Raw genomic sequence first — 18412 nt, 5'->3', positions numbered from 1 at the left:
CTGAATTGTGTTTTGCCAAATGTCCTGCTACTGCATCTTTAATAATGGACTACAACATTTCCCATCATTTATCTATATTTTTAATATCGATATTTTACAGGAAAATCTACACCCATAGAATTATAAAGATAACCTCTCCTTCCCATTTCAGACAGCTGAATGATTGCAGGTACTCTCTTATTGCTCCTTGGTAGCAGGCATGTGCTTAGCAGCAACTAATCAAATCAGAGATAACATCTATAACAAACACAGAAACAGCTGTTCAAGTTCAATATCAAAAACTGAAAATTTAAGTTGAAATTACCAACCATTTAAAAGCTGTAACTTCAGATATAACCAAGTTGAAGATTTGGCCCGAGTCAAATCCTAAACCTTGGGACTCTGGTTAGCAGCAGAATGAATCAGAGGTTTTGTCCAGCAGCTCCAGCCTCCTCTCACCAACCACCCAGTTCTAAGCCCAACATCTCATTCCCAGGCACTGGCCGTCTGGTTTGCTCCCAGCTCCACACCAGCCTCACACCAGCCAACTGCAACTCAGCTTCCAGCTTCCTGTGTAAGAAAGCAGGAGGCAGAGATTAATGCACTTTTCTTAAAATTATATAAAAACAATTAAATTTTGTTTGCACACCCTATCCTAGTGTTTATTATTTTGATCAACGTCCAATCATTGGGCCATAGTTCTCATTCTTAATTCCAAGATACATCTTCCTCTCTTCCCACTGCCAATACAAATCTCATGGCCACTCGTGAGATCATCTAGTGGTTGGTTAAAAATGTCATGAATGGATTTTCTATAATGAGTTTAATTGAACTAATTTAATGCATTGATCCCTGATATTCCGTATCATATTCTTTTGTTATTTTATAAATATATTTTAATTATATTACGTAAACTGCCAGACATGAACAGCATGAGGTTAACATAAATATAGAACATAATTTAAACACTTGCAAACCCTATTCTGAATATTCCACAAACATACCAACCAGTGTTTACAGGTAAGTGAGCACGCACGGAGGGAGAGAATGCAAGTGCACATGGTTCGGGGAGCAAGGGTACACATGGGGAAGACCACACAGCAAAAGCAATAGAGCATACACATGTGGGAGGTGGGGAGGAGCGATGAACAGGAGGGGGAAAAAGGGGAGGGGGTGGGGTGAAAAAGGGGAGGGGGGAAAAGGGAGGAAGAAGAGGGATGGCGGTGGGGAAAGGGAGAGCGGGGCGGGGGGAAGAGAGAGAGAGAGAGAGAGAGAGAGAGAGAGAGAGAGAGAGAGAGAGAGAGAGAGAGAGAGAGAGAGAGAGAGAGAGAGAGGAAAAGGGGAAAGAGAGGGGGCCGGGGGGGGGGGGAAAGCGAGGAGGCTGGGGGAATAAGGAGGGCGGGGGGCGTGGATTTGAATAAGGAGGGTGGGGGGTGGGTGGAATAAGGAGGGCGGGGGGTGGGTGGAATAAGGAGGGCGGGGGGTGGGTGGAATAAGGAGGGCGGGGGGTGGGTGGAATAAGGAGGGCGGGGGGTGGAATAAGGAGGGCGGGGGGGTGGAATAAGGAGGGCGGGGGGCGTGGAATAAGGAGGGCGGGGAAAGCAGATGAAAGATTGAAAAACACACGGAAAGTTAAGAGCGCTTAAGGAATTCGAGGCGGCAGTCCAATATGGAGAAAATGTTACCACAATTGGCCTTGCCCTCCAAAATAACCCTGGAATTAGAAACTGAAGAAAGTGAGATGCATCAGACCTTATTATGGTCAGGCCAGATCTGACAATGAATGACTGAGCTAGTCAATGCACCAATTACACTTGAATTTGCGGCTCTCGGCAGCAAACATGGGAACTGCACTGGTGTATGACAGAAGTAGTAGACAGATAGATATTGGATGGAAACAAGATTTTAGAAAGTGGAGGAAAGAACTGAGCAGATCATCATCAGTTTAGTTGACAGCTGAAGAAGCAAAGGAAAGGGAGTTGGGAATTGTGCAAAGAATTTTTGAGGGAGTTGAAGGACAAGTTTTTTTTTAAATTGGTGAATGGGGGATGGGGAAAATAGTAGTAAGGTTGAAGGGATGTGGGGCACGTGAGTGTTAGAGATGAGGAAGTGGTTAAACAGCTTTATTGGTGATCAAGACCTCAGATGCAGAGAGGCCACAAAAGATGGCACGGTTGAGGGAGAGGCTAGGGATGTGGGTACTAGAGTTCAGGTGAAGAACAAGGTTGAGTGAGGACAGGAGGGTAGAGAAGTCAGAGGTGAGAAAGCTCGGGGAGGTTAAGTGCGTAATACCAATCATATAATGTTATCAAGCTTCAGTTTTTACTGCTCCCGTATTGTATTTAGTGGTTAATTTAAAAAGCAGCAAGCAAGCAGCAATTAACGCCTCAACACAATGTTAAAGTACTCGTACAGGTATCAGAATTCAAATTTTTACCAGTTAAGGAGAAAATTACACGTTAGAAAATATAGCAAAACATTTAATCTGTTCCCCAAATGTAACTTTGCACTTGAAAGGAGAAAAGTCTGTTTCTTATGCACCACTTTGGAAACATGAAGAAAACTGGCTCCTATTAATATTAATGTTTCTTGTGATTAAAAAATGATCGATTGGTTAGATGCATCATCAATAAAGACTATGGCACTGATGTGCATTACAAAACCCCAGGAAAATATGCTCTTCATAATAAGGTCAGCACTTTCACAGAATATCAACGGTGACAGAAAATACAGCAAGGCAAGAAATTTTTTTTTTTAAAAAAAGCTTTGGGCTCTTGTTGAAGGGGAAGGGAAATTTAGCAAGATGTTTTGTTGTAAGTGCCACCGCCCACTCTTATACAAGAAAAAGTTAGCCCCAAAAAATGACCATTTTTGTTGGCATGAAATCCATCAACTCCCTGCCAAGCAATTCAGCGACACCAAGGTTGAGATCTGTGGAGTGGCTCTACAGTAGACAATAGGGGCATGATTTCCAACCTACTGAAGTGCTGTTGCAGAGAACTTGGCGTCTCCAGCCTCTAACATAGATCCCAGGATCAGGTCGCTCCAGAGAAGCTCACAGGCCAGTCAGAAGTTACATTACCACAGTCTCCAAAGAAACTAAGCTGCAACACTTCTGATCAGTGATGTCACCGGAGTTGCCTAGCAGAAATCATGACTCAACTGGAGTGTTTTCATGCTGATAACATTTTTTTTTAAACTTTGATTTTCTTTTATCCCTTCTCTCTTCCCACTCCCTATACATGCCTTCCTAAAATGTGTTTCATATTTTATTTCCTTGTCTGAATTTGCATCTAATCCCACCCATCCCCAAGGAAGCAACAAGGAAGTCGGATAGGCAGCCTTTTATAATATTGCCTGTGCAAGTTTGCATCACGTACAGCAGAGGTAACAAGTCCAGAACAGTTACATGTCGATGAGGAAGAGGAACGGACTAAGAATGGATCCTCTGGAGACTCCACCACCCTCCCTGACCCTCTCATACACTCCATCCTCCTCCCCAGCCACTGCCTTGGGCCGAGTCATAGATTATTCACAACCTCAAGTGTCCTATTTGACCCAAGCTGAGCTTCTGAGCCTTTATCCTGCCATCACAAGACTACCTACCTCAACTTCCGAGATAGAGCCTGCCTCTGCTCCCATCTCAGACCATCTGCAATTGAAACCTCATTCCATACCTTTGTCATCTTTAAACTATTACTCCAACCCAATCCTGACTTGGTCTCCATAAGCTTCTGCCATTCAAAACTGCTGCAATACCAAGTCATGCCAGCCCATTACTGCCATCTTTGCTAACCTGCATTGGCTCTCAGTTCCACCCAATACCTCAAAATTAAAGTTTCCATCCTTGCGTTTAAATTGCTCCCTGGTCTTTACTCCCTTATCTTTGTAACTCCCTTCCGGCCTACAATCCCTACCCCATCACTTTGTTTCTTTCACTCTGGCCTCTTGTGCATGCCCTCAATCCCTTTGCCCCACTATTGGAAGCAGTGCCATTGGCTACCTAGGTCCTTGGCTCTGGAATTTCATCCTTCAATCGCTCAGTGTCTCCGCCTCTCACTCCTCCTTCAAAAACTTCCTTAAAACCAACAATTTTGACAAAACTCTTCTTTGGCTCGAGATTTGTTTTCTCACTTCTCAAATGACTAGGGCTACTTTTTTTTACATTAAAGCATAATACAGGTTCAAGATGTTGTTGTTATCAATGTCTTGAACAGGCATGCATTCCAGAGCTGGTAATAAAATCAGAAATGATCTTATAAACCCACCTACAAGAGACAATTTTAAAGGGGCCAAAATTGCCCCTTTCTATAAGGCCCATGGCCACCTGAAAGCAGCGGCCACGGGTCGCTGTGGAACGGCCGCTGAGTCTCCGCAGAGGGGCTGCCATTTTTTTTTTTTAATTGCCCTTCCTCAATTTTGAAGCGGTATAGAGGACCGCCCCATCTGTTTTCCCACCCCTTGGTGACTGGCGGCAATCCCTTCCTGAAATTGCCCCGCGGGAAATTGCCCCTTTCCCGGAATTGCCTCAAGGGAGCGGTACCGCTGCTGGTCGCTGCCCCCAACAGCTTTTGCTGTCGGTACCCTTTCTGTGGATTGGCGGCATGGCCGCCCTTAAAAGGGAGATGGCCCTGCCGGCGACACCATGTTATTTTATTTTGTTGGCCGACTGTCAGGTCAGGCCAACAATTATTTTTGGCCATGGGTTCGGCTGGCAGCCTGGCACCCCCTCTTGGGTGCCAGGCCACTGGTCCGGCCGAAACCCTCCCTGGTGGCTCAGTGTTTGTCACTAAAGTGGCTGATGGGGAGGGACCTTGTGACACGCCAGTGCGATTGATGCCTTGCAGCGTTGGTCAGTCTGCCCCCCCCCCCCCCACCCACTCCCCCATTTCCATCCCGCTCATGACGGCCACTCTGCCCCGCCCCCACTTCCACCCCACTCCAAAAAACAGCATGCAATGCTGAATTTCTCCGGTTTGGCTGCCTCATGCATTGGGGCGGCTGGAACAGTTCCAAGAGCGGTAGGTGCGACTTGTTTTGGGCGGTGGGCAATTTTGTCCCCATCGTCTCTAGTTCAATTCCATCCATCCATCTATTATTTTGTAGATCTGTCCAATAAAAAAAAAAAAATTCTGTCTTGACTATCCATCTGAAGTTTCATGCAGGTGATTGGCTCAGGTCTGACATTTGCGACTAGTTTAGTAGAGCTACAATTTGTGTTTAGTGTCTAATTTGTCATTTCTGATTGATCATTTTTCAATTGCGCGGTATCAAAATGTTTTTGAGCAGTTTCTATGACAGTATGCTGCATCCCACCCTCTATTAAACAGGTATACTGTAACATGTAATTGACATTTTAACCATCTAAAAATTAATAAAAATAATAATTTTGGTGTGTCGTTTAAATGGATATCCACACCCCAAAAATGATCTGCTATCAGTGTATCCAACTCATTTGCTCTCTCCAACCAGGCTCCTGCTCTCCCCACATCGCCCCGTCTCCCTCAAAGCCAGGCCTAGCACCACGATGCACTGCCCTGCTATTGCCCTGAAACATTTCCGAATCTACACACAGTCCTCCTGTTGTATACAGTATACCTAGTACTTGTTTGTCACCTTATCATTTGTGAACTATATGCAACATCGTGGGAGAATAGAGTTTGCTGCAACGGCCTGCCTACCCAAACTTCCAACCCCGCCACAACTCACTCTACTGAGTTAGGCTTGGCACTAGCACTTTTCATTTCCAACCCAAATGTACAGGTCGCTGCCCTACTATTCAGTCACCACTAGATTGCATTCGCTACCTTCCAACGAACAATGCCATAAGAGATCCACTAGTTACTTGGGGGGGGGGGAATCCTTCATTTGAGTTTTTCCAATGGTCTTCACTATCTTGTAATATGTCAACGGCAAGATGATTACAAATGGAACACGGTTATGGATCGGGAGCATGAAAATGGATAACAATGATACTGTGACATTCTTAGTATTAAAATAAGGAAAAAAGCACCGTTTCTACATGGAAAAAAAGTCAGTTGCATCAAGTGTGGAGGGCATTTAATAAATCTGCTTCAGTCAGTTCAATAATGGAAACATGTATTTTCATCTAAATTCATGAATTTTACCCAGGTACTAGTTTAAAATGTATTTACTTATATCAAAATTAAACTTAAAACAGAATCTTCCAAAAAACAAAAAACCTTGACTGTTAGATATGTGAAATAAAAACAAACAGTGGAAATGCATGGGGTAGTCAGGATCTGAGAAAGATGCGAACATTTCTGCTGAAATTGATTAACTTTTCTTTCTCTTTCAGATGCTGACCAATATGCTTTGCAATTCCAATATTATTTTTATTTCAGATTTCAAAGTTTTTCCTTTCTCTTTAGTTGTTCAAATGATTATTTTATATAATGCTAAAAACTAACTTATCTTGCTTCCTTGTCTCCCTGTTTTCTACGACAAATGTTACCTGTTTAAACTTGTTAAAACTGGCTCACTCAATAGCTCAACAATTTTATCATGCGAGCAGCTGAGCCACACAGAAGTCTCAAAATCTAGCTCGGATCGGTACCAAGTTATCTGATTCTCAGCGGATGTGGCAGCTGTGGGAACAACAGTATCAGGTTCAACTAGGACGCCTCCAACACTCAGTGTCAAGGTTCACACATGAATAATGGTCACATGGCAACCAATGACCATGGAATCCATGCCCCAAGCAAGTCAATGCCTTCAGATCAGGATGGAAGAATATTGGAGAAACCTGGCAAAAAATTGAAATGTTTTATCCTTTTAAAAGTAAAGCAACATTTAACTATAGTTTTACAGTTGCTGTCTCAGTTTCAGATTGCTTTTTGCTGAAAGCTTTATAAAAGCTCTCCATACCAAACATCCAAACAAGTGAACAATCTAATGATATTTGTAATACTTAAAATATATACAGTACCAGCTATTTGTGTGCATTTCAATATGGAAATTAGAGGTACTTTTGATTTAATGTATCCAAGAACATAATTAGTCACAAACAAAATGGCAGCATCTCATTTGGCAAAAACCTTGTTCCTGTTTTTCTATTGTTAAAATTATTGCCAAATTATAATAGCCTTGAAGCAAGCAGTATGAAGACAGTGCAAGCGGAAGAATCGGAGCTGAAACAGAGCGAGAGTCAAGAGGAGTAGCACTGAAACAGAAACATAGAAAATAGGTGCAGGACTAGGCCATTCGGCCCTTCGAGCCTGCACCGTCATTCAATAAGATCATGGCTGATCATTCAACCTCAGTACCCCTTTCCTGCTTTCTCTCCATACCCCTTGATCCCTTTGGCCGTAAGGGCCATATCTAACTCCCTCTTGAATATATCTAACAAACTGGCCTCAGCAACTTTCTGCGGTAGAGAATTTCACAGGTTAACCACTCTCTGAGTGAAGAAGTTTCTCCTCATCTCAGTCCTAAATGGCTTACTCCTTATTCTTAGACTGTGACCCCTGGCTCTGGAACTCCCCAGCAACGGGAACATTCTTCTTGCCTCTAACCTGTCCAAACCCGTCAGAATTTTATATGTTTCTGAGATCCCCAATCATTCTTCTAAACTCCAGTGGATACAAGCCCAGTTGATCCAGTCTCTCCTCATGTCAGTCCTGCCATTCCGGGAATCAATCTGGTGAACCTTCGCTGTGCTCTCTCAATAGCAAGGACGTCCTTCCTCAGATTAGGAGACCAAAACTGAACACACTATTCCAGGTGTGGCCTCACTAAGGCCCTGTACAATTGCAGTAAGACCTCCCTGCTCCTATACTCAAATCCTCTAGCTATGAAGGCCAACATGCTATTTGCCTATTTCACCGCCTGCTGTACCTGCATGCCAAATTTCAATGACTGATGCACCATGACACCCAGGTCTCGTTGCACCTCCCCTTTTCCTAATCTGTCACCATTCAGATAATATTCTGTCTTCCTGTTTTTGCCACTAAAGTGGATAACCTCACGTTTATCCACATTATATGGCATCTGCCATGCATTTGCCCACTCACCTAACCTGTCCAAGTCACTCTGCAGCCTCTTAGCATCCTCCTCACAGCTCACACCGCCACCCAGCTTAGTGTCATCTGCAAACTTGGAGATATTACATTCAATTCCTTCATCTAAAATCATTGATGTACATTGTAAATAGCTGGGGTCCCAGCACTGAACCCTGGCGGCACCCCACTGGTCACTGCCTGCCATTCTGAAAAGGACCCGTTTATTCCGACTCTCTGCTTCCTGTCTACCAACCAGTTCTCTATCCACGTCAGTACATTACCCCCAATACCATGTGCTTTAACTTTGCATACTAATCTCTTGTGTGGGACCTTGTCAAAAGCCTTTTGAAATCCAAATACACCACATCCACTGGTTCTCCCTTGACCACTCTACTAGTTACATCCTCAAAAAATTCTAGGAGATTTGTCAAGCATGATTTCCCCTTCATAAATCCATGCTGACTTGGACCGATCCTGTCACTGATTTCCAAATGCACTGCTATTTCATCTTTAATAATTGATGCTAACATTTTCCACACCACCAATGTCAGGCTAACCGGTCTATAATTCGTTATAATCTACCAAAATTCTCTGGACTCTGGGGAGGTACCAGCGGATTGGAAAGCAGCTAATGTAACGCCTCTGTTTAAAAAAGGGGGCAGGCAAAAGGCAGGTAACTATAGGCCGGTTAGTTTAACATCTGTAGTGGGGAAAATGCTTGAAACTATCATTAAGGAAGAAATAGCGGGACATCTAGATAGGAATAGTGCAATCAAGCAGACGCAACATGGATTCATGAAGGGGAAATCATGTTTAACTAATTTACTGGAATTCTTTGAGGATATAACGAGCATGGTGGATAGAGGTGTACCGATGGATGTGGTGTATTTGGATTTCCAAAAGGCATTCGATAAGGTGCCACACAAAAGGTTACTGCAGAAGATAAAGGTACGCGGAGTCAGAGGAAATGTATTAGCATGGATCGAGAATTGGCTGGCTAACAGAAAGCAGAGAGTCGGGATAAATGGGTCCTTTTCCGGTTGGAAATCAGTGATTAGTGCTGGGACCACAACTGTTTACAATATACATAGATGACCTAGGAGAGGGGACAGAGTGTAGTGCAACAAAATTTGCAGATGACACTAAGATTAGTGGGAAAGCGGGTTGTGTAGAGGACTCAGAGAGGCTGCAAGGAGATTTGGATAGGTTAAGCGAATGGGCTAAAGTTTGGCAGATGGAATACAATGTCGGAAAGTGTGAGGTCATCCACCTTGGAAAAAAAAAACAGTAAAAGGGAATATTATTTGAATGGGGAGAAATTACAACATGCTGTGGTGCAGAGGGACCTGGGGGTCCTTGTGCATGAAACTCTTTTTGATTCGTTGCCAATCTTTCCAATTCTTTGTCAAATCACAAACGCCAGAGGTCACCTTGCACACATCAAGGATCACTCTGCGCCAATGCTCTTAGCCAAAAGGCCGAGAGCCACTGCACCGTTCCTGGAAGTACTGCAATACCAGGTTCATGTCATGGAGGTGGATGGGTCAGGCCCCCCACACACCTCCGTGGAGGTGGATGGATCCCAAAAGGTTAGCTTGCAGGTGCAGCAGGTAATCAGGAAGGCGAATGGAATGTTGGCCTTCATTGTGAGAGGGATGGAGTACAAAAGCAGGGAGGTCTTGCTGCAACTGTATAAGGTATTGGTGAGGCCGCATCTGGAGTACTGCGTGCAGTTTTGGTCACCTTACTTAAGGAAGGATATACTAGCTTTGGAAGGGGTACAGAGACGATTCACTAGGCTGATTCCAGAAATGAGGGGGTTACCTTATGATGATAGATTGAGTAGACTGGGTCTTTACTCGTTGGAGTTCAGAAGGATGAGGGGTGATCTTATCGAAACATTTAAAATCATGAAAGGGATAGACAAGATAGAGGCAGAGCGGTTGTTTCCACTGGTCGGGGAGACTAGAACTAGGGGGCACAGCCTCAAAATACAGAGGAGCCAATTTAAAACCGAGTTGAGAAAGAATTTCTTCTCCCAGAGGGTTGTGAATCTGTGGAATTCTCTGCCCAAGGAAGCAGTTGAGGCTAGCTCATTGAATGTATTCAAGTCAAAGATAGATAGATTTTTAACCAATAAGGTAATTAAGGGTTACGGGGAGAGGGCGGATAAGTGGAGCTAAGTCCACGACCAGATCAGCCATGATCTTATTGAATGGCGGAGCAGGCTCGAGGGGCTAGATGGCCTACTCCTGTTCCTAATTCTTATGTTCTTATAATTCCGTGTTTCCTCTCTCCCTCCTTTTTTTAAAAGTGGGTTTACATTAGCTACCCTTCAGTCCATAGCAACTGATCCAGAGTCGATAGACTGTTGGAAAATGATCACCAATGCATCCACTATTTCTAGTGCCACTTCCTTAAGTACTCTGGGATGCAGCCTATCAAGCCCTGGCCTTCAATCCCATCAATTTTCCTAACACAATTTCCTGACTAACAAGGATTTCCTTCAGTTCCTCCTTTTCACTCGAACCCCTAGTATTTCCAGAAGGTTATTTGTGTCTTCCTTAGTGAAGTATTTGTTCAATTGGTCTGCCATTTCTTTGTTCCCCGTTATAAATTCATCTGATTCTGACTGCAAAGGACCTACGTTGTTCTTCACTAATCTTTTTCTCTTCACATATCTATAGAAGCTTTTGCAGTCAGTTTTTATGTTCCCTGCAAACTTCCTCTCATACTCGATTTCCCCCCTCCTAATTAAACCCTTTTTCCTCCTCTGCTGAATTCTAAATTTCTCCCAGTCCTCAGGTTTGTTGTTTTTTCTGGCCAATTTATATGCCTCTTCCTTGGATTTAACACTAGCCCTAAATTCCCTTGTTAGCCACGGTTGAGCCACCTTCCCCGTTTTATTTTTACTCTGGACAGGGATGTACAATTGTTGAAGTTCATCCATGTAATCTATAAATGTCTGCCATTGCCTATCCACTGTCAACCCTTTAAGTATAATTTTCCAGTCTATCCCAGCCAATTTACGTCTCATACCATCGAAGTTACCTTTCCTTAAATTCAGGATCCTAGTCTCTGAATTAACACTGTCACTCTCCATCTTAATAAAGAATTCTACGATATTATGGTAACTCTTCCCCAGGGGGCCTCGCACAATAAGATTGCTAATTAGTCCTCTCTCATTACACTAGGATGGCCAGCTCTCTAGTTGGTTCCTCGACATATTGGTCTGGAAAGCCATCCCGAATACACTCCAGGAAATCCTCCTCCACCACATTGCTACCAGCTTGGTTAGCCCAATCTATATGTAGATTAAAGTCTCCCATGATAACTGCTGTACCTTTATTGCACGCATCCATAATTTCCTGTTTGATGCCATCCCCAACCTCACTACTACTGTTTGGTGGTCTGCACACAACACCCACTAGCGTTTTCTGCCCTTTGGTATTCCGCAGCTCTACCCACACAGGTTCCACATCATCCAAGCTAATGTCCTTCCTTACTATTGCGTTAATTTCCTCTTTAACCAGCAACACTACCCCACCTCCTTTTCCTTTCTGTCCATCATTCCTGAATGTTGAATACCGCTGGAAGTCGAGTTCCCAGCCTTGGTCACCCTGGAGCTATGTCTCCGTAATCCCAATTATATCATAATTCTTAATAGCTGCCTGCGCAGTTAATGCATCCGCCTTATTCCAGGGATGGCTGGACTGTCATATGAGGAGAGACTGGATCAACTGGGCCTTTGTCGTGGTGCACGTTGGTACCAATGACATAGGTTAAAAAAAGGGATGAGTTCCTACGAAATGAATTTAAGGAGCTAGGAGCTAAATTAAAAAGTAGGACCTCAAAAGTAGTAATCCCGGGATTGCTACCAGTGCCACGTGCTAGTCAGAGTAGGAATCGCAGGATAGCTCAGATGAATACGTGGCTTGAGCAATGGTGCAGCAGGGAGGGATTCAAATTCCTGGGGCATTGGAACCGGTTCTGGGGGAGGTGGGACCAGTACAATCCGGACGGTCTGCACCTGGGCAGAATCGGAACCAATGTCCTCGGGGGAGTGTTTGCTAGTGCTGTTGGGGAGGAGTTAAACTAATATGGCAGGGGGATGGGAACCAATGCAGGGAGATAGAGGGAAACAAAAAAGAGGCAAAAACAAAAGACAGAAAAGAGATGAGGAAAAGTGGAGGGCAGAGAAACCCAAGGCAAAGAACAAAAAGGGCCATTATACAGCAAAATTCTAAAAGGACAGAGGGTGTTAAAAAAACAAGCCTAAAGGCTTTGTGTCTTAATGCAAGGAGTATCCGCAATAAGGTGGATGAATTAGCTGTGCAAATAGATGTTAACAAATATGATGTGATTGGGATTACGGAGACGTGGCTCCAGGATGATCAGGGCTGGGAACTCAACATCCAGGGGTATTCAACATTCAGGAAGGATAGAATAAAAGGAAAAGGAGGTGGGGTAGCATTGCTGGTTAAGGAGGAGATTAAGGCAATAGTTAGGAAGGACATTAGCTTGGATGATGTGGAATCTATATGGGTAGAGCTGCAGAACATCAAAGGGCAAAAAACGTTAGTGGGAGTTGTGTACAGACCTCCAAACAGTAGTAGTGATGTTGGGGAGGGCATCAAACAGGGGTGCGTGCAATAAAGGTGCAGCAGTTATAATGGGTGACTTTAATATGCACATAGATTGGGCTAACCAAACTGGAAGCAATACGGTGGAGGAGGATTTTCTGGAGTGCATAAGGGATGGTTTTTTAGACCAATATGTCGAGGAACCAACTAGGGGGGAGGCCATCTTAGACTGGGTGTTATGTAATGAGAGAGGATTAATTAGAAATCTCGTTGTGCGAGGCCCCTTGGGGAAGAGTGACCATAATATGGTGGAATTCTGCATTGGGATGGAGAATGAAACAGTTAATTCAGAGACCTTGGTCGAGAACTTAAAGAAGGCTAACTTTGAAGGTATGAGGCGTGAATTGGCTGGGATGGATTGGCGAATGATACTTAAGGGGTTGACTGTGGATGGGCAAGGGCAGACATTTAGAGACCGCATGGATGAACTACAACAATTGTACATTCCTGTCTGGCATAAAAATAAAAAAGGGAAGGTGGCTCAACCGTGGCTATCAAGGGAAATCAGGGATAGTATTAAAGCCAAGGAAGTGGCATACAAATTGGCCAGAAATAGCAGCGAACCTGGGGACTGGGAGAAATTTAGAACTCAGCAGAGGAGGACAAAGTGTTTGATTAGGGCAGGGAAAATGGAGTATGAGAAGAAGCTTGCAGGGAACATTAAGACGGATTGCAAAAGTTTCTATAGATATGTAAAGAGAAAAAGGTTAGTAAAGACAAACGTAGGTCCTCTGCAGTCAGAATCAGGGGAAGTCATAACGGGGAACAAAGAAATGGCGGACCAATTGAACAAGTACTTTGGTTCGGTATTCACGAAGGAGGACACGAACAATCTTCCGGTTATAAAAGGGGTCGGGGGGTCTAGTAAGGAGGAGGAACTGAGGGAAATCCTTATTAGCCGGGAAATTGTGTTGGGGAAATTGATGGGATTGAAGGCCGATAAATCCCCAGGGCCTGATGGACTGCATCCCAGAGTACTTAAGGAGGTGGCCTTGGAAATAGTGGATGCGTTGACAGTCATTTTCCAACATTCCATTGACTCTGGATCAGTTCCTATGGAGTGGAGGGTAGCCAATGTAACCCCACTTTTTAAAAAAGGAGGGAGAGAGAAAACAGGGAATTATAGACCGGTCAGCCTGACATCGGTAGTGGGTAAAATGATGGAATCAATTATTAAGGATGTCATAGCAGTGCATTTGGAAAGAGGTGACATGATAGGTCCAAGTCAGCATGGATTTGTGAAAGGGAAATCATGCTTGACAAATCTTCTGGAATTTTTTGAGGATGTTTCCAGTAGAGTGGATAAGGGAGAACCAGTTGATGTGGTATATTTGGACTTTCAGAAGGCGTTCGACAAGGTCCCACACAAGAGATTGATGTGCAAAGTTAGAGCACATGGGATTGGGGAGAGTGTACTGACATGGATTGAGAACTGGTTGTCAGACAGGAAGCAAAGAGTAGGAGTAAATGGGTACTTTTCAGAATGGCAGGCAGTGACTAGTGGGGTACTGCAAGGTTCTGTGCTGGGGCCCCAGCTGTTTACACTGTACATTAATGATTTAGATGAGGGGATTAAATGCAGTATCTCCAAATTTGCGGATGACACTAAGTTGGGTGGCAGTGTGAGCTGCGAGGAGGATGCTGTGAGGCTGCAGAGCGACTTGGATAGGTTAGGTGAGTGGGCAAATGCATTGCAGATGAAGTATAATGTGGATAAATGTGAGGTTATCCACTTTGGTGGTAAAAACAGAGAGACAGACTATTATCTGAATGGTGACAGATTAGGAAAAGGGGAGGTGCAAAGAGACCTGGGTGTCATGGTACATCAGTCATTGAAGGTTGGCATGCAGGTGCAGCAGGCGGTTAAGAAAGCAAATGGCATGTTGGCCTTCATAGCAAGGGGATTTGAGTACAGGGGCAGGGAGGTGTTGCTACAGTTGTACAGGGCATTGGTGAGGCCACACCTGGAGTATTGTGTACAGTTTTGGTCTCCTAACCTGAGGAAGGACATTCTTGCTATTGAGGGAGTGCAGCGAAGGTTCACCAGACTGATTCCCGGGATGGCGGGACTGACCTATCAAGAAAGACTGGATCAACTGGGCTTGTATTCACTGGAGTTCAGAAGGATGAGAGGGGATCTCAGAAACGTACAAGATTCTGATGGGATTGGACAGGTTAAATGCAGGAAGAATGTTCCCAATGTTGGGGAAGTCCAGAACCAGGGGACATAGTCTTAGGATAAGGGGTAGGCCATTTCGGACTGAGATGAGGAGAAACTTCTTCAGTCAGAGAGTTGTTAACCTGTGGAATTCCCTGCCGCAGAGAATTGTTGATGCCAGTTCATTGGATATATTCAAGAGGGAGTTAGATATAGCCCTTACGGCTAAGGTGATCAAGGGGTATGGAGAGAAAGCAGGAAAGGGGTACTGAAGTTGAATGATCAGCCATGATCTTATTGAATGGCGGTGCAGGCTCGAAGGGCCGAATGGACTGCTCCTGCAACTATTTTCTATGTTTCTATGTTTATTATGAATACTCCTCGCATTGAGGCACAGAGCCTTCAGGCTAGTCTTTTTAGCACCTTTTGTCCCTTTAGAATTTTGCTGTAATGTGGCCCTTTTTGATTTTTGCCTTGGGTTTCTCTGCCCTCCACTTTTACTATTCTCCCTTCTATCTTTTGCTTCTGCCCCCATTTTATTTCCCTGTCTCCCTGCATTGTTTCCCATCCCCCTGCCATATTCGTTTAACCCCTCCCCAACAGCACTAGCAAACACTCCCGCTAGGACATTGGTTCCGGTCCTGCCCAGGTGCAAACCGTTCGGTTTGTACTGGTCCCACCTCCCCCAGAACCGGTTCCAATGTCCCAGGAATTTGAATCCCTCCCTCTTGCACCACTCCTCACGCCAGGTATTCATCTTAGCTATCCTGCTATTCCTACTCTGACTAGGAAGCAGCATGAAGGCAGCACGAGCGGGAGAGTCAGGAGGAGCAGCAAGCAGCATAAAGGCAACACGAGCACAAGAGTCGGGAGGAGCGGCAAGCAGCTAGCCCAGACAGCACCAACTCACCTGAAGATAAGAAGTAAAAAGAACCAAAATTAAAGTGTGACATCACAGGAAAAAAGGGAAGTGATTGCTTGGTGAGTTTCACTCTCTTTTCTGGGGCATTGGTTTGAATTAAGAGGTGGGAGTAAAAACAAAACTTGAAAACTTAATGAACTAAATACATTAGAGATGGCAGGACAAGCGATGTGTTTATGCTGTTGCATGTGGGAGCTGCTGGACCCCATTGGCGTCCACATCTGCAGCAAGTATCTGCAACTCGAGGAACTTCGGCTCCGTGTTGATGAGCTGGAGTCCGCAGACACTGCGACACATCAGGGAGGGGGAGTGTTACCTGGACGCTGTGTCCCAGGAGACAGTCACACCCCTTAGATTAATTAATTCAAATTTGGTCCGTGGTCAGGGACAGGAGGGTATGACTATGAGTGAGGCAGGTATGGGGACCCAGGAGGTAGTGATGGAGGAGCCTCAGGCCTTGCTCTTGTCCAACAGGTTCGAGGCTCTTACTCCCTGTGTGGACTAGAGCAGGGACTGCAGGGAGGATGAGCAAACTGACCACAGCACCGTGGTCCAGAAGGTCATTCCAGTGGGGGGAGCAAAAAGAAATGTTGTAGTGGTAGGGGACAGTATCATTAGGGGCATAGATGTGGTTCTCTGCAGCCGAGAGCTTGAGTCCCGAAGGCTGTGTTGCCAGGGTTAAGGACATCTCCTCAGGACTGGAGAGGAACTTGGAGTGGGAGGGAGAAGATCCAGTTGTCGTGATCCACATGGGTACCAACGACAAATAAAGTGGTTCTGCTGAGGGATTATGAGCAGCTAGGGGCCAAATTAAAAAGCAGAACCACAAAGGTAATAAACTCTGGATTACTCCCTGAGCCACGAGCAAATTTGCATAGGGTAAATAAGATGAGAGAGTTAAACACATGGCTCAAAGACTGGCGTGAGAGAAATGGGTTTTGGTTCGAGGGACACTGGCACCAATACTGGAGTAAGAGGGAGCTATTCCGTTAGGACGGGCTCCACTTAGACCGTGCTGGGACCAGGGTCCTAGTGAATCGAATAACTAGGGCTGTAGAGAGGATTTTAAACTAATTAGTGGGGGGGAGGGTTCATGTGAGCAGAAATGTAAAAAGTCAAAGAATAAGGAAACGGCAATAGAGCAAGGTTGCACAGGGGGAAATAAAAACCAGAGCGTGACAGGAAGGGACAGAATGTATAGACATAAAAGTATCAGAAAGTGGGGTCAAAGCAGGAAATAATGGTAAAATAACAAATTTAACAGCTTTTTATCTGAATAAACGCAGCATTCGTAACAAAACAGATGAGTTGACGGCACAAATAGATACAAATAGCCATTACAGAGACGTGGTTGCACGGTGACCAAGGCTGGGAACTAAATATTCAGGGGTAGTTGACAATTCGGAAGGACAGACAGAAAGGAAAAGGAGGTGGGGTAAGCTCTGCTAATAAAGGATCAGATCAGTGCGTTAGTGAGAAACGATATTGGCTCAGAAGATCAAGATGTTGAATCAGTTTGGGTGGAGATAAGGAATAACATGGGGAAAAAGTCATTGGTGGGCGTAGTCTATAGGTCCCCTAACAGTAGCTACACTGCTGGACAGAGTATAAGTCAAGAAATAACGGAGGCTTGTAAAAAAGGAACGGCAATCATGCGCAATTTTAACCTTCATATTGATTTGACAAGGAAAATTGGCCAGGGTAGCCTTGAAGAAGAGTTCATAGAGTGTATCCGGAATTGTTTCCTTGAACAGTATGTTGCGGAACCAGGCTATCTTAGATCTGGTACTGTGTAATGAGACAGGATTAATAAACGACCGCCTAGTAAAGGATCCTCTAGGAATGAGTGATCATAGCATGGTTGAATTTCAAATTCAGTTGGAGGGCAAGAAAGTTGGATCTCAAACCAGTGTCCTAAGCTTAAATAAAGGAGACTACAAAAGGTATGAAGGCAGAGTTGGCTAAAGTAGACTGGAAAAATAGATTAAAGAGCGGGATGGTTGATGAGCAGTGGCAAACATTTGAGGAGATATTTCATAACTCTCAACAAAAATATATTCCAATGAGAAGGAAAGACTAAGAGAAGAGATAATCATATGTGGCTCACTAGAGAAATAAAGGATGGTATCAAATTGAAAACAAGGGCATACCAAGTGGCCAAGGCTAGTGGGAGGCCAGAGGATTAGGAAACTTTTAAAAGCCAGCAAAGAATGACTAAAAAAAAAGAGGAAGATAGATTATGAAAGTAAACTAGCAAGAAATATAAAAACAGATAGCAAGAGTTTCTACAGGTACATAAAAAGGAAGAGAGTGGTTAAAGTAAATGTTGGTCCCTTAGAGGATGAGACTGTGGAATTAATAATGGAGAACAGGGAAATGGCAGAGACTTTGAACAAAAATGTTGTATCGGCCTTCACAGTAGAAGACAGTAAAAACATCCCAATAGTGGGTAATCAAGGGACTATAGGGAGAGAGGAACTAAAAAATAATCACTAAAGTAGTACTCGGTAAAATAATGGCCCAAGTTTGCCCCCACACTTAGAACGGCGCAACTCCATGAGCTGCGCCAACTTTTTAGAACAAAAACCGCGCCTAAAACTTACCTCGGTATTCTCCCAGCTGCGGGGACGTTGCAGGCCCTTGGCACAGCGCAGCACAAGCTGTGGGGGCGGAGCCAGGTCCCGGCGCT

At 44.4% G+C, this 18412-nt stretch overlaps 1 protein-coding gene across 10 annotated transcripts in view; it reads right to left on the bottom strand.

Annotated features, from left to right (window-relative positions):
* Nucleotides 1-18412, bottom strand: part of LOC139259802 (bromodomain adjacent to zinc finger domain protein 2B-like) — a 441395-nt gene that overhangs the window by 375861 nt on the left and 47122 nt on the right. The window contains exon 3 of one of the 10 annotated variants that reach the window (XM_070875573.1): nt 309-549. The exons of the other annotated variants lie outside the window; for them this stretch is intronic. The gene's annotated coding sequence lies outside the window, so the exon portion shown is untranslated. The remainder of the gene's footprint in view (nt 1-308; nt 550-18412) is intronic. 10 annotated transcript variants of the gene reach the window in all.

This window comes from Pristiophorus japonicus, chromosome 3 (assembly GCF_044704955.1).
Source record: "Pristiophorus japonicus isolate sPriJap1 chromosome 3, sPriJap1.hap1, whole genome shotgun sequence".
Lineage (NCBI taxonomy): Eukaryota > Metazoa > Chordata > Chondrichthyes > Pristiophoridae > Pristiophorus > Pristiophorus japonicus.
Note: the sequence above shows the minus strand (reverse complement) of the source record. Positions and strands in the feature narration are given on the sequence as shown.